General features: G+C 38.8%; 1 pseudogene; it reads right to left on the bottom strand.

The window, feature by feature from the left end:
* Nucleotides 1-257: 257 nt before the first annotated feature.
* LOC110866068 lies at nucleotides 258-6,039 on the bottom strand (annotated as a pseudogene).
* Between the last annotated feature and the right edge of the window lie 7,702 nt (nucleotides 6,040-13,741).

Genomic DNA, 13,741 nt, shown 5'->3' on the forward strand with positions numbered 1-13,741 from the left:
TCGCTCAGCAAACATTTACAAAACAGGGGAATCAATGAGAAAAGTTGTATACCAACTTGTTGTGATACGGAACATGGGTGAGAAATTTACGATCGACCCAAAAATACCCCTTAACAAAACTGAAAACTTCCTGAAACCGAACCGGTATTGTCTATAGACACGTGTTCGATTCTTATTCACCAAGTGCAATAGATGCATGTGTCAATGTAGGATTTTGATGAAATTTGCAAAGAAAAATATAGATTTAAACTGCAAGTACTTGTATAGATGAGAAAACATGTTCACACACACCCGAACATCAATTATTCAATTTAATACAATATTATTAAACCAAAAACTAACTAGCTTTTCAGGTCGCACCACTTGCATCATGGGTGTTTGGCAAATCAAGATGTACTTGCAAATGTTGTCCCAAAGAGCTCGTGAATAACAGTCCCAATATCCATTCGATCTTGTGGAGACTCGTTAGAGCATTGCACACCGACTTTTACCAGTGAAATTAAACAATTTTCATTGACATCCTCACTTAGAAGTGGATCCACAATCTGAAGCACACAACCATCAGCCAAGGCCCTCCTAGCATAGGAATGCAGGCCTAGCCCTCCTTCAAACATTGGATCAACAGGTTTTTTCCCTGTCAACATCTCTAACAATAGGATCCCATAGCTATACATGTCCCCACTGGTTGATACTTCATTTCCAAGCCCGTATTCTGCAACTTATTTAATTAGAGTATATTGTATTGAATTAAAAAAAAAAACAGTCTAGTGGACTAGTAATCATAAATTACCTGGAGGTGCATACCCAATGGTTCCTCTAATGATACTTGAGCTACTCGCATTTGCATAAGAACCTTCTTCAAGGGAAAGTATTTTCGCCAGACCAAAATCTCCAACATGAGCAACCATATCCGCAATCCAATAATATGTTGCTCGGCTTCAAATCACAATGAACGATAACATTTCCACAACGACAACGGAGATAATCAAGAGCACAAGCCACATCTTTGATGATACTGATTCTTTGAACAAGATCTAAAGTACGATCTACAGAATGCAACCAGCTCTCCAGATTCCCATTAGGCATGAAATCGTACACCAAAGCTTTGAAATCATTGCCTTTGTAGGTCCGTGTTTCGGGATCCAATCCGTGATTTTCATGTTTATGTTCAAAGATGGAAGAGATAAAGAGATGATAAACAAACAACTTTTGTATTAATCCGGTAGTAAACATTACAAGTCGGCCCGATTAAATGGAAACCGAACTAATACCAAAGAAGTATATATCCAGGGAGAAATCAAGTGGTGATTTCTCCCGGTGAGGACTCAAACCTCCTATCACTCTCTAGCACACACTTGTGCTCTCACTCTTGTGTTTTACAAGACAAGGTGTTGGTATTTATACCAAACACAGGTTGCACAGTCGAAGGATCAAGCTGACTGTCATCTGTCGACCATCCAGCTTTCGAAAGACACATACATACCTCGAAGGATCACATATCCTTCGAGGTCCATCTTTCGAGCTCATCGAAGGATATTCATAATCCTTCGATGCCTTATCCTTCGACATCAACATATACAACCATAACTTGTCTTGCAACCACACACGGTCAAACGAATAACCCTCTCGTTTGACCACTTCAAACGAGCGGGTCTATACACGTTCGATAGACCGTTTCACTAACTATTACAAATTCAGCGTAAAATAATAACTAATCTATTCGACAAGCATCGGACACAAAATCTGCATCAACAAATTCCCCCTTGTCCGTTGCTGTCGAATGCTGAAAATGCAACTGCAATCAATCTTCAGTCAAGTATTCATCTTCTCTGAGTTGACAAATTCCCCCTTGACCGATGATCCAGGTAAGTAGTATCTTGATGCTCATTGTATAAGATTTCCCCCTCAGAGTACGCGCATCCGTGTTGAGTGTTGTGCAATTTCCTCAAAAGGCTCAATTGACCGATCTTCCGCTGATCTTCCAATACTCCAACCGGCATTTGATAAGGGTTCCATTCTTTTACAACTGCATCAAGTCTTGATCTTCAAGTGTCTGTGCAAAACATTCCACGCTGAACCGTTTGTATCACCAGAAAATCACAAACTCTACCACCTGTGATTGCGTTTAGAAATTTACCGAAGAAATTCAACATTTGAAAATTTTTATCCCCCCATTTCTTTGTTAAGATCTCTAAACCTTAACAGATTCTTTCCACTTCAAAGAAACTGTCGTCAAATGTTCACCAATTCCCTCCACTGAGCGGAACTGTCATCAATCTTCATTGAATGTTCTCGGTTCCGAAAATTCACGAACATGACTTTCTTCTTTGCATAAACTAGTTGAATAAGAACGTCCCCTGGTACCCCGTAGGATCTGACTTGTATCCCCCCAAAGACCAAAGTCTTTGTGAACTCGTTAGGACCGGTATAGACGTTCCAGGTTCATACGTACGTCTTCAAATGCGAGAATATGACAATAAACAAAATCCTTTCGAACATTTCCGAATAACCGGTAACAATCATAAATACTGATGCGCGGAAGCGAACATATCGTGTTGTTTTTGGCCCATAATAGTCGCGTCACCATTTTTGCCATTGCATCGGTAACCGTGACTACCCCACAATTTTTCAAACATCAAGTTTTCATCATCTCTTGTTTTCATCATGCTGCATCATCCCGCGCTCCCGAATTCGTACGATATTTTTTTTTTTTTTTTAACGTTGAAATTTCGAAGCGCGGTTCAAATCAACTTCACGAACACCCGACCCCACTTGCAAATCGCGACCCATTAGAATAATTTTCTACTCTTGGCTAACTATTGTTTAAAAATTCAACTATTCTTGACCCACATATAAGCCTTGGGCCACTAGTTTTGGAACTTATGTTATGTGGGCTGCTCTAAAAGTCTGCTAGACAATTAAAAACAACGGCCCAACAAAACTTAACATTCCATAGAATCTTGTATGTCACAGTATGGGACAACAATTGCGGGCCCAGCCAAATTAGGTCTTCCATTGTTAACAACAGCAACCACACAACCCTTTCTCTTTCTTCCTTTTCTGTGATAATCAAAAAGGCAGCCATCAACATCATTTTAGTCAACAACCTTCTTTCTCAGCCGTCAACATCACTTTTTCACAATCTCTCTCCTCAAAAGTCAACAACCCTACTTTCCAAACTTCACCAGCCGACAAACATCATCATTTTGTCTTTTCTCTTTCAAATGAAACCTTCGAACAACTGGTCATTGAACAACTGATCATTCGATTCAACTGAATCCTTCGAACAACCATCTTTCGTAATCTGTTCAATCTATCGAACCAGATATCATTCGAAAACTGATATCAAATGACCTTTCGAAGTCATTTCTGTCTGATCTTTCGAAGTTGTTTAGGAATGCAGGTGATCCTTCGAGGTTTGTGGAGATTGATCTTTCGAGATTCAAAATGAAGCTGACCTTTCGAGAAAAAGTTGACTGATCCTTCGAAATTTTTTTTTGATGAAAATGACCTTTCAAAATCCTTTCTGATCTTTCGAGAACTGAAGTTGACCTTTCGAAAATTTATAAGTTGACCCTTCAAAAACAGGTTGGGGTTAAGGGTGATCCTTCGAAAATTTGAAAAGTGATCCTTCAGAATTTTCTGATCTTTCGAAGTGGTTAAGATGACCCTTCGAATCAAGGACTGATCTTTCAAAGTTTGAAGATGATATGAACAACAAGAACACAGCAACTGTTCAAATCTGCAGATTTATGAAAACACTTCGTAAACGATTTTTGATGAAGGAAACTTGAAGATTTAGGAGAAAAACACAAAACCCAACACTCGTTTTGTCACAGATCTGAATATTCGGGTCCAGATCTGAGTTTTTCTCATTTTCACCATTTTTACATCTTGAACAAAAACCCACAAAAATCACAGATCTAGAGCACATGTGACTTAGTAAACGGTTAGTTTTACTAAATCGGGCACCATGGCTCTGATACCAATTGTAGGTCCGTGTTTCGGGATCCAATCCGTGATTTTCATGTTTATGTTCAAAGATGGAAGAGATAAAGAGATGATAAACAAACAACTTTTGTATTAATCCGGTAGTAAACATTACAAGTCGGCCCGATTACATGGAAACCGAACTAATACCAAAGAAGTATACATCCAGAGAGAAATCAAGTGGTGATTTCTCCCGGTGAGGACTCAAACCTCCTATCACTCTCTAGCACACACTTGTGCTCTCACTCTTGTGTTTTACAAGACAAGGTGTTGGTATTTATACCAAACACAGGTTGCACAGTCGAAGGATCAAGCTGACTGTCATCTGTCGACCATCCAGCTTTCGAAAGACACATACATACCTCGAAGGATCACATATCCTTCGAGGTCCATCTTTCGAGCTCATCGAAGGATATTCATAATCCTTCGATGCCTTATCCTTCGACATCAACATATACAACCATAACTTGTCTTGCAACCACACACGGTCAAACGAATAACCCTCTCGTTTGACCACTTCAAACGAGCGGGTCTATACACGTTCGATAGACCGTTTCACTAACTATTACAAATTCAGCGTAAAATAATAACTAATCTATTCGACAAGCATCGGACACAAAATCTGCATCAACAGCCTTGGAAATCGATACTTGAGCAAGCTGTTATGACCTTCACCAGGTTGCGGTGACGAATGTTTCTCAAGGCCTCAGACTCAGCCATAAAGCTCTTAAAACCTCCTCGGCGTAGAAGGTTTAGTACTTTGATTGCCACAATGAAGCCTTTTTCATCAAAAACTCCTTTGTAAACCGAGGAAAAACTACCTGTACCAATCAGATTTTCTGCAGAGAACCCTCCCGTTGCTTTGAAAAGTCTTGCGTATGATATCTTCTCAAAAGATTCAGCCAATATTCTTGCTTCGGATGGTTTATCTCTCTTCTTTTTTATGCAACAGTAAAACAAGATAAAGGACAAGAGAGCTAAACCTGCAATGGTGGAAGATAGTGAAATTGCTACAATAACACGAATAGAATGCTTCTGAATTCGTCTTTTGGAGTCTCTAGTTGTGCTTGTGCATTTGGGTAGGTGAAGGTGTGGTATTCCCCCGCAGAGTCTGGTGTTCCCAATGACGGATATTGCACTTGTGTTGGCGAAAACACCTTTAACAGGTACCTTATCTTCAAGGTTATTATACGAAAGATCTAGATGCTTCAAGGGAATCTGTTGCAAATATGTTGGAACATGTCCAGAAAAGTTATTGTGTGACAAATCAACATATTCGAGGCCTTTCAAAGAACTAAATGATCCCGGCAGTGATCCATAAAAGAGATTACTAGAAAGGTTCAGGTTTTCAAGACTGGCGCAGCTGCTTAAACTACTTGGAAGTTCACCTGTGAAACGATTCATAGAAAAATCAAGTATTCCTAAGAGTTTCAGATTGCCAATCTCTTGTGGAAGCACTCCAGATAGATTGTTTTGACTTAGAATTAATGATATGGAAAGTGAAGACAGTTGGAATAGTTCTTTGGGCACACTCCCGCTTAGTTTATTCCCCTGAAGATCCAAACCTATAACTTGTTTCCAACTCCCAATAGTCGAGGGTATAGTGCCTTCCAAACTATTTCCAGCTAATGTTACTTCAACTAAAAGTGACAAGTTTCCTATAGATCTTGGAATAGCACCAGAGAAATGGTTGTTGTGAAGAAATAGTATTTGCAAGGTTTGAAGCTCACCAATACTTTCAGGAATCATGCCTGTGAAGCCGTTTGAACCTAGAGAAATTGCGGTTAGGCCTAACAAATTGCGTATAGATGAAGGGATGGTGCCTGAGAGATAGTTACTATCCAACCCTAGGGACGACAGTTTGGATGAGAAGTTCCCAATTGAACTTTGCAGTACCCCTCCTAATTGGTTATAGGAAAGTTCCAAATATATTAAATCGCTGCAATTGGACAAAGAATGGAAAAAATTCATGTCACCGCCATCCTTGCTTCCGAACTTGTTGCCACCAAGAGATAAATCCCGAAGATGTTGTAGTCTTCCAAAATCCATAGCTATTTTCCCGTTTAAATCATTAAAATTTAGTTCAAGGATTTCCAACTTTGAACAATTTGATATGGATGGTGGAAGGAATCCGGTGAAGTTATTGGTATGCAATCCTATCCACTTCAGACGGGGTTGACTCAAACATAAGTTGGAGGGTAGACTGCCTTGAAGTTGATTTTCTGGAAAAGATAGAACTTCTAACATTGAAAGGTTAAAGAAAAATGAAGGGATTGCACCAACGAGGCCATTTTCTCCCAGGCCTATTTTTCGCAATTTTTTTAATTGCTTCAAGGAATCAGGAATCTTCCCTCCGAGTTGACAATAAGTAAGAATGAGTATTTCAAGAGATGTGAGATTGCCTAGCAATGGTGGAATCCCACCGGTGAAGTCATTTTTGGATAAGGATAAGAAAGTTATCATTGACTTAGAACTAAATGTTGGAAATCCAGATCAAGTTTGTCTTGATCATATGAACTTGCAAGTGCAGCGGATACATGGTTTTGATTTGCAGACATGGTTAATGCAGAAAATACGGTGTAGATCGAAAGAAAGGATAAAAGGGTGGACAATTTGATTAACAGAAATTGTCTTGGTGCCAACAATATTTGCCGGCAGTTTACACAGGGGCGGACTTATGTAGAAAGAACGGGTTCCCGGGAACCCATTCGGTTTTTAATTTTTAGTGTAAATATATATAAGAAACTGAAAAGGAACCCATAAGTAAATTATAAAGGGAACCCATAAACAAAAGAAGCCTTGGTTCAACTGGTTATGTCCGCGCTTTTCCACCTGATACACCCGAGTTCGAATCTCGGTTAGACTATTTTTTGTTCCGTTTTTTTTTATTTCTCTTTTAATTATTTTTTTAATGCAATAAAACCCATTTAGGGTTATGTCCGCAACCATACGCCGCACAACACAACAACATCAGCAGCTGCAGCTCCACCTCTGACCTCTCCGCCGATTGCTCCCGTCGCCTGCCGCCGCTCCGCCGCTCCGCCTGTTGCGATTGAATGATTGATTAAGGTTAGAATTTTTTATCACAATTCACATCAGTGATTTATGATTATATTTTTTATCACATAAGTCTTATACATCTGAATTGGGGTTTGTAACTTGAATTGGGGTTTTTTATTACATAAGTCTTATGATTATATTCACATCAGTGATTTATGATTATATTTTTAAACCTGAATTTGTTAGTTAAACTTGGTGCTGAATAAACTTGAATTGGGGTTTTTAAACCTGAATTTGTTACTGAATCTTGGTGCTGAATTTGTTACTGAATCATATATTTGTTTTATTTAAGTTAATATTGGTGATGAAATTTGGGGTTTTTAAGTCTGGACGGGTGCCCCATGATCAACCATACGATGAATTTTCGGGTGATGTTGAGAAGGTTTATAGGATTTTAAGGAAGTTTCACACGCGGATTCCGAAATTGGAACTTGCTTTGCAACAATCCGGTGTTGTGGTCCGCTCAGGGTTGACATAACTCGTGTTTAAGGCTGTTCATTTTTATCTAAAACCCGAAACCCGACCCGAATTCAAAGCCACCCGAACCCGAATTAGCGAATACCCGAAAAAGTGAACCCAGTGAAAAAAATTCCTGGATCCGCCACTGAGTTTACATAAATACCACAGGATATGGCGGTTGTGTTTTGGCGGGTAACTGCTGGAGCAGTTATTTGAAATCCGGTTCCCGCTAAACACCCGCTTATTACATACAATTTACTTATCATATCTAACATGTTCACTTATCGATAATTTACATAACTAAAATAAGCATAATTAAGTTTATATTTCTAACATAACCCCTCTAAACTTGGTTATGCTTATGAGCTTGTTTGATCACGCTTCGGTTTGCTTCCTCAACGGCCCATCTTGCTTGATTGAAATTGAATCTCTTTCGTTTCTTCATTTGATTCCAGTTGTCGTCCCTCACACCTGCATAAAACGCTACTTGTTTTGGTTCCATTTCTTTGTGCAATTCTTCTGCAGCATCATGTCGGCCGCTTCCCAGGCTGTTTGTCTTCTTGAGATCCCCTCTTGAGACTTCATCCTCTTCACTCACCATCCTTTTATCATGCACTCTCTGTTGAACCTTCTTGAATTTGTAGTAGTATTCTAAGGTGTCTAAGTACATAGCATAAACTATACGAATGAAATCACCATCTTTGTATTCAAACCCCATATCTTTAGCAATGATTGGCCATAAGTTTTCTGTTGTCACTTCACGATATCCTCCATCCTTATCGACTAATGTATACAGATCCAGTAGATCTATCTTATGATTGTCTTTTGTGCAAGGAGGGAATGGTCTATGAGTGATTCCCAAGTATTCAGTTAAAAACCATTTAACCATTTCTTCGAACTTCTTACTCAGTTCATATTTGTACTTGAATACGTATTCGCGATCGTCTAACATACTTATCACAGCCTTACAATCATTAAATTCATGAAACTCCAATGATTTTAAGATCATTAGATTCCAATCAATCTCGGTTTCATCCGAGACATTGAGGGTTTCGAAATATGAATTCAAATAGTCGTTTTTGAATTCATCATCTATCCCACACATGTTTTGCAACCTTTCTTTCTCCTTTATTCCTAACTCTTCCTCTTTTGTTAACCCTGTCACTTCATTTTTAGAGTTCATCACCGGAGATGAGAACATAGGGAATATCTTGCATGTATCACCGGTTCTCCGGACTGTAAAACCTTGTAACGTTAATTGTTCTAAACTTAGAACATTTCGGTTGATGTCCGGTGAATAGAAAACACTAGGAACGCTTAGTGTTTCATTCCCCATTTTTACTTCGGCTATCCCCACTCCTCGGATGAATAAGAAGTTATTCATTCCGGATCGTGTTTCTACCCCCATGATGTGTTTCACTCTCTTAAAGACATCTATGTTGTTCACAAAATGATGACAAAACGTTGGATTAACATACCAGATATCGTTCCATTGTCCGCCGTCGGTACCCGTGACTATCATTTCTTCTCGGCAATGAACTTCTTCTCTTTGGGTTCTTATTCCGTTGTTGATTGCTTGCCGTATGAGTTGTGATTCCTCGTCATTTTCTTTGGATTTACAAGTGTAAATCTGATGACCGGGCAAGTGACAATAATAACACAGTCGTTCTCGTCGTGATCGTCGTTTTCTTTCATTCTTTTTATCTATGTAGTGTTGGCAGGGCATTACGGTGTTGGTCGGTTTCATTCCTGCATCATGTCTTTCCGTGGCTCTGATACCACTATGTTGGAAATCCAGATCAAGTTTGTCTTGATCATATGAACTTGCAAGTGCAGCGGATACATGGTTTTGATTTGCAGACATGGTTAATGCAGAAAATACGGTGTAGATCGAAAGAAAGGATAAAAGGGTGGACAATTTGATTAACAGAAATTGTCTTGGTGCCAACAATATTTGCCGGCAGTTTACATAAATACCACAGGATATGGCGGTTGTGTTTTGGCGGGTAACTGCTGGAGCAGTTATTTGAAATCCGGTTCCCGCTAAACACCCGCTTATTACATACAATTTACTTATCATATCTAACATGTTCACTTATCGATAATTTACATAACTAAAATAAGCATAATTAAGTTTATATTTCTAACACCTTGTTAGAAATCCGGACAGCGGAAACCGGTGACACTTCTATCATCGTAAGCATCATCATCGTCATCGTATTCATGTGTGTGTTTGATATGAACGTGTGTTGTGCAGAGAATAGAATAACTGAATGGATATTATGAATATCTTGGTGCCGAGAGAAGTTTCCCGGCAATGTGTATATATACATCAGACATAATACGGTTATGCGGTGGTTATGAAACGGTGTCACTGTACCGACGTAACCCTCCGATAATTATTGCCACCTACACATATAGACATAAGTTTAATTATCCTAATGATACTTAATACATAATAAACTAACGAAATTAAGTTTAATATTCCAACACACTCCCCTAAACTTAATTCAGTTTTAGAGAGTGCTTGAGAATACTTTTGTTGGCTTCGTCCAAAGCTTTTGCTGCTTGTTCTTCGTCGAAACGTCTCCTTTTTCTGCAGCTTTTTCATTCCTTCTTGTTTGGTAACGCAGCCACCACTTGAGTTTCTTTCCATTTGACCTGCAACAACTTCTCGTTTGTCACCTTGACTCCGGCTTTGTCTTGAAACATCATCGTTCTTCACCGTCTCTCTGCGTCGATGATAACATACCTTCTCTTTGAATTTATCATAATGCGTCCATGAATCTAACATGAATTGTTTTGTGATGCCGTGTACGGTAATGTTATTGCTCATTTCCCATTTTGTCACAGAAAGTCTTTTAACTGTCGTTAATGCCACTTCAGTGTCGCTAAATTGTTCTGTCGCTATCTTTCTTCTCTTGTCACTTACTGTCGTCACTAACTCTGGATATCCTTTCTTTCCTCTTTGTTCCCGCCTTTTCTGCTTCCTTCTCTTCTTCATTTTAACGTCTGATGTTCCTCTATTTTGATGATCCTCTATTTCAATTCCTTTCATATCTTCATCCTTCGTCCCTCTCTCGATATCTCGGTTCTTGTTCTTCATCCGGTTGTCCCCGGGATCGCTTAATTCTGATCGTAATTCTTCGTTTTCTAACCATGCGCTCTGATACCACTTGTTAGAAATCCGGACAGCGGAAACCGGTGACACTTCTATCATCGTAAGCATCATCATCGTCATCGTATTCATGTGTGTGTTTGATATGAACGTGTGTTGTGCAGAGAATAGAATAACTGAATGGATATTATGAATATCTTGGTGCCGAGAGAAGTTTCCCGGCAATGTGTATATATACATCAGACATAATACGGTTATGCGGTGGTTATGAAACGGTGTCACTGTACCGACGTAACCCTCCGATAATTATTGCCACCTATACATATAGACATAAGTTTAATTATCCTAATGATACTTAATACATAATAAACTAACGAAATTAAGTTTAATATTCCAACACTAAAAGCATTTGGAATTTTGCCAGATAGCTTATTGCGTTCTAGTTGGATTAATGATAGTTTTGGGCAGCTTGACATGTTGGCCGGGATTTCCCCAGTTAATGAATTGTTGAAAAGGGATAACGATTGTAACCGGTATAAACGACTAATCTCGGATGGTATACTTCCATGAAGTTGGTTGCTGTCAAGGTTAATGTAACGGAGGAAGCTCATGTTACCAAGATAAGGAGATAAAGAGCCTACTAAACCCAAGTCGGGTAGTTCCAACATTGTGACTCTTCGGTGGCGGCGACCACATGTCACTCCTCTCCATTGGCAAAAAGGAAGAGAATCATTCCAGGATGGCAAAGCACCTTGAGGGTCATATGTAATCTTTGATTTGATTTCCAGTAACGCAAGACGGTCTGACTCAGCACCAGAACCATAGACGGCTCCAATCATATGTATGACAAGAGCAACAACTATGACTGCTTCTAATTTAGAGACTAATGACAAGAGCATTATTACTAGCTAGCTAGTGATGAAGATTTAAGGAGTTCTTTTTAGGAAGCAAGGCTATGAGTGAAAGAAAACTCACTTGCTCAAGTTGCCAGAGATGCTATCTATTTATAGGAATTGATCTTATTTTACTAAATAAAAAAAAATTATAGAATTTATAGTTCATATGTTGTATCCAAAGAAAGTAAGTCCCGCATGTTAGTGAACCACTAGGAATATTGTGACATGATGATGACAACTGAGAGATGCACATCATGATAAGTCAGTCGTCTCCAATAACTAGTGTGGCTATTGGGCATTAATGATGAAAAGAAGAAACTTTTATAGTGACTTATGCTGCCAAATTTGAAATGTAAGTTTATGTTATTATTAGAAAAAAACCGTGTTAATAATAAGTACGCGTGATATTTTGTTGCACTAAATACATAAATATAAATGATACTTGGAAAATATATATAATCTACGTAGCAAGGTCAGTGGTAAACATACACCCCTCTTGTCAAATGGGCTTATACATGTGTTTAAGAGATCCATGAGGTCTAATCTGGGCGTCTAGGCGTGGGTTTTTTCAAATAAATGAATAATAAATATTAATTACCAATAGTGTATCAATCATGTCGGGTTTACAGGTTGATAGGTTCTGATTTGGCAGGTTGAATACTTCAACCCTAACCTGACACTTATTCGTGTCATGTAGTGTTGGCCCTACTTAAAATAATTTCGTGTTTCAGGTTGACCTATAGTATGTTCATTTATAAGTATGAGTAGTACCTAGTAACTTAATAACAATATATACAACTAATTGCTCTTACCCAAACGAAGCTAGCCTATTTTTTTTGTCTTTTTATAATTGTATTAGCTCCAGACTGGAATAAGCGAATGGAAAAGGTAGTTAGAAGTAATAAATAAATTTGTTAAAGTGAACAGTTGATGAAAAAGTTCATAAAAGGAAAACTTAATTTCACTTTTATATAGCTAGAGAAAAATAAGTGTTAATACACCGAGAATGTGTTACTGTAGCAAACAATATATGCATTTTTGGATGAGATTAAACAAAGTGAAGAAATTTTGGGCAGATATAATATAAAAACTATTGCAAATATAAAAACCAATCTTAATTGACCCATAAAAAACAGAAATCTTTTTGTGTCTTCTATATGTAAGATCTTCTAATGAATAATGATACATAGCTTTTGAGAATTAAGAAACAAAAAAAAACATGCAGAGCTTTTGAGGTTAAGAAAAAAACTAGAATACAAAACCGTTTGCCAAAAAAGATTGAGCAACGTTTTCATCACTTTGACTGGCATCTTCATCTCTTCTTTCTCGCTTAATTGCCAGCCATTCATGTAGTTCTTGGATGTAGTTCTATTTCCTGCACAAATAAATTCAAAAACTGAAGAAACACAGGTTCACCTGACTAGGGATTCGAACCGCTTTCTCTGAGAGGATGGAGAATCACACCTTGTTCTTTCTCTTAAACATAGATCTGCAATGGAGAAGAGAGAAAAGTGAGGATGTAGAGATGGCCGTTAGGGGAAGAATCCCCTATCTCTAGCTACAAAAGTGTTGCGGCTCCATATCTTGTGCCCTAATAATGAGGTGATCACCTCTTTATATAGGAGACATGGGTCTCCCCTAACCTCAATGGGCCAGGCCCAGTTCGGGGTTATCTCTACAAGTCCCCAGCCCAATGTAGTGTAAACTACAACGCGTTGGGCCTTGCGGTTGGGTTAGTAAGCAACAATAATAACTAATTAATATAAAAGCAATAACTAACGGGAATGTTCGACCGCTCGGGTCGTGTCCAATACCATACCCCATTATGTCCCCCAGTCTAGTGTTGCTCCCGCGTGCAAGCGTGGGAGGAGCACTAGACTTATTAAGAGTGCTCAGAAGTGAATAATGTGAATTTTAGGCTTACCTGCCGCCCGTGTGCGCGAAAGTTGCTGGCTACACTTGTTGCGTTTGTCTTTAGCTGTGAGTAGAGATAATGGAGTAGTGAATATCACACGATCGTGGAAACGGGTTAGGCAAACCTGGTGCACGTTGATTGGTTGCAGGCAGTTGCCATTTGTACTAGCGCATTACCATGAGCTTGTCAAGGTTGCGCGTATGCGATTAGGTCTCGTGCATGACTTATGCAACATTTGGGACCATACCCCTTCAGGATCTAAACTCCAAATGCCAATTAAGATATGATTTGAGAATTATTATT

Source organism: Helianthus annuus, chromosome 14 (genome assembly GCF_002127325.2).
Source record: "Helianthus annuus cultivar XRQ/B chromosome 14, HanXRQr2.0-SUNRISE, whole genome shotgun sequence".
Classification (NCBI taxonomy): domain Eukaryota; kingdom Viridiplantae; phylum Streptophyta; class Magnoliopsida; order Asterales; family Asteraceae; genus Helianthus; species Helianthus annuus.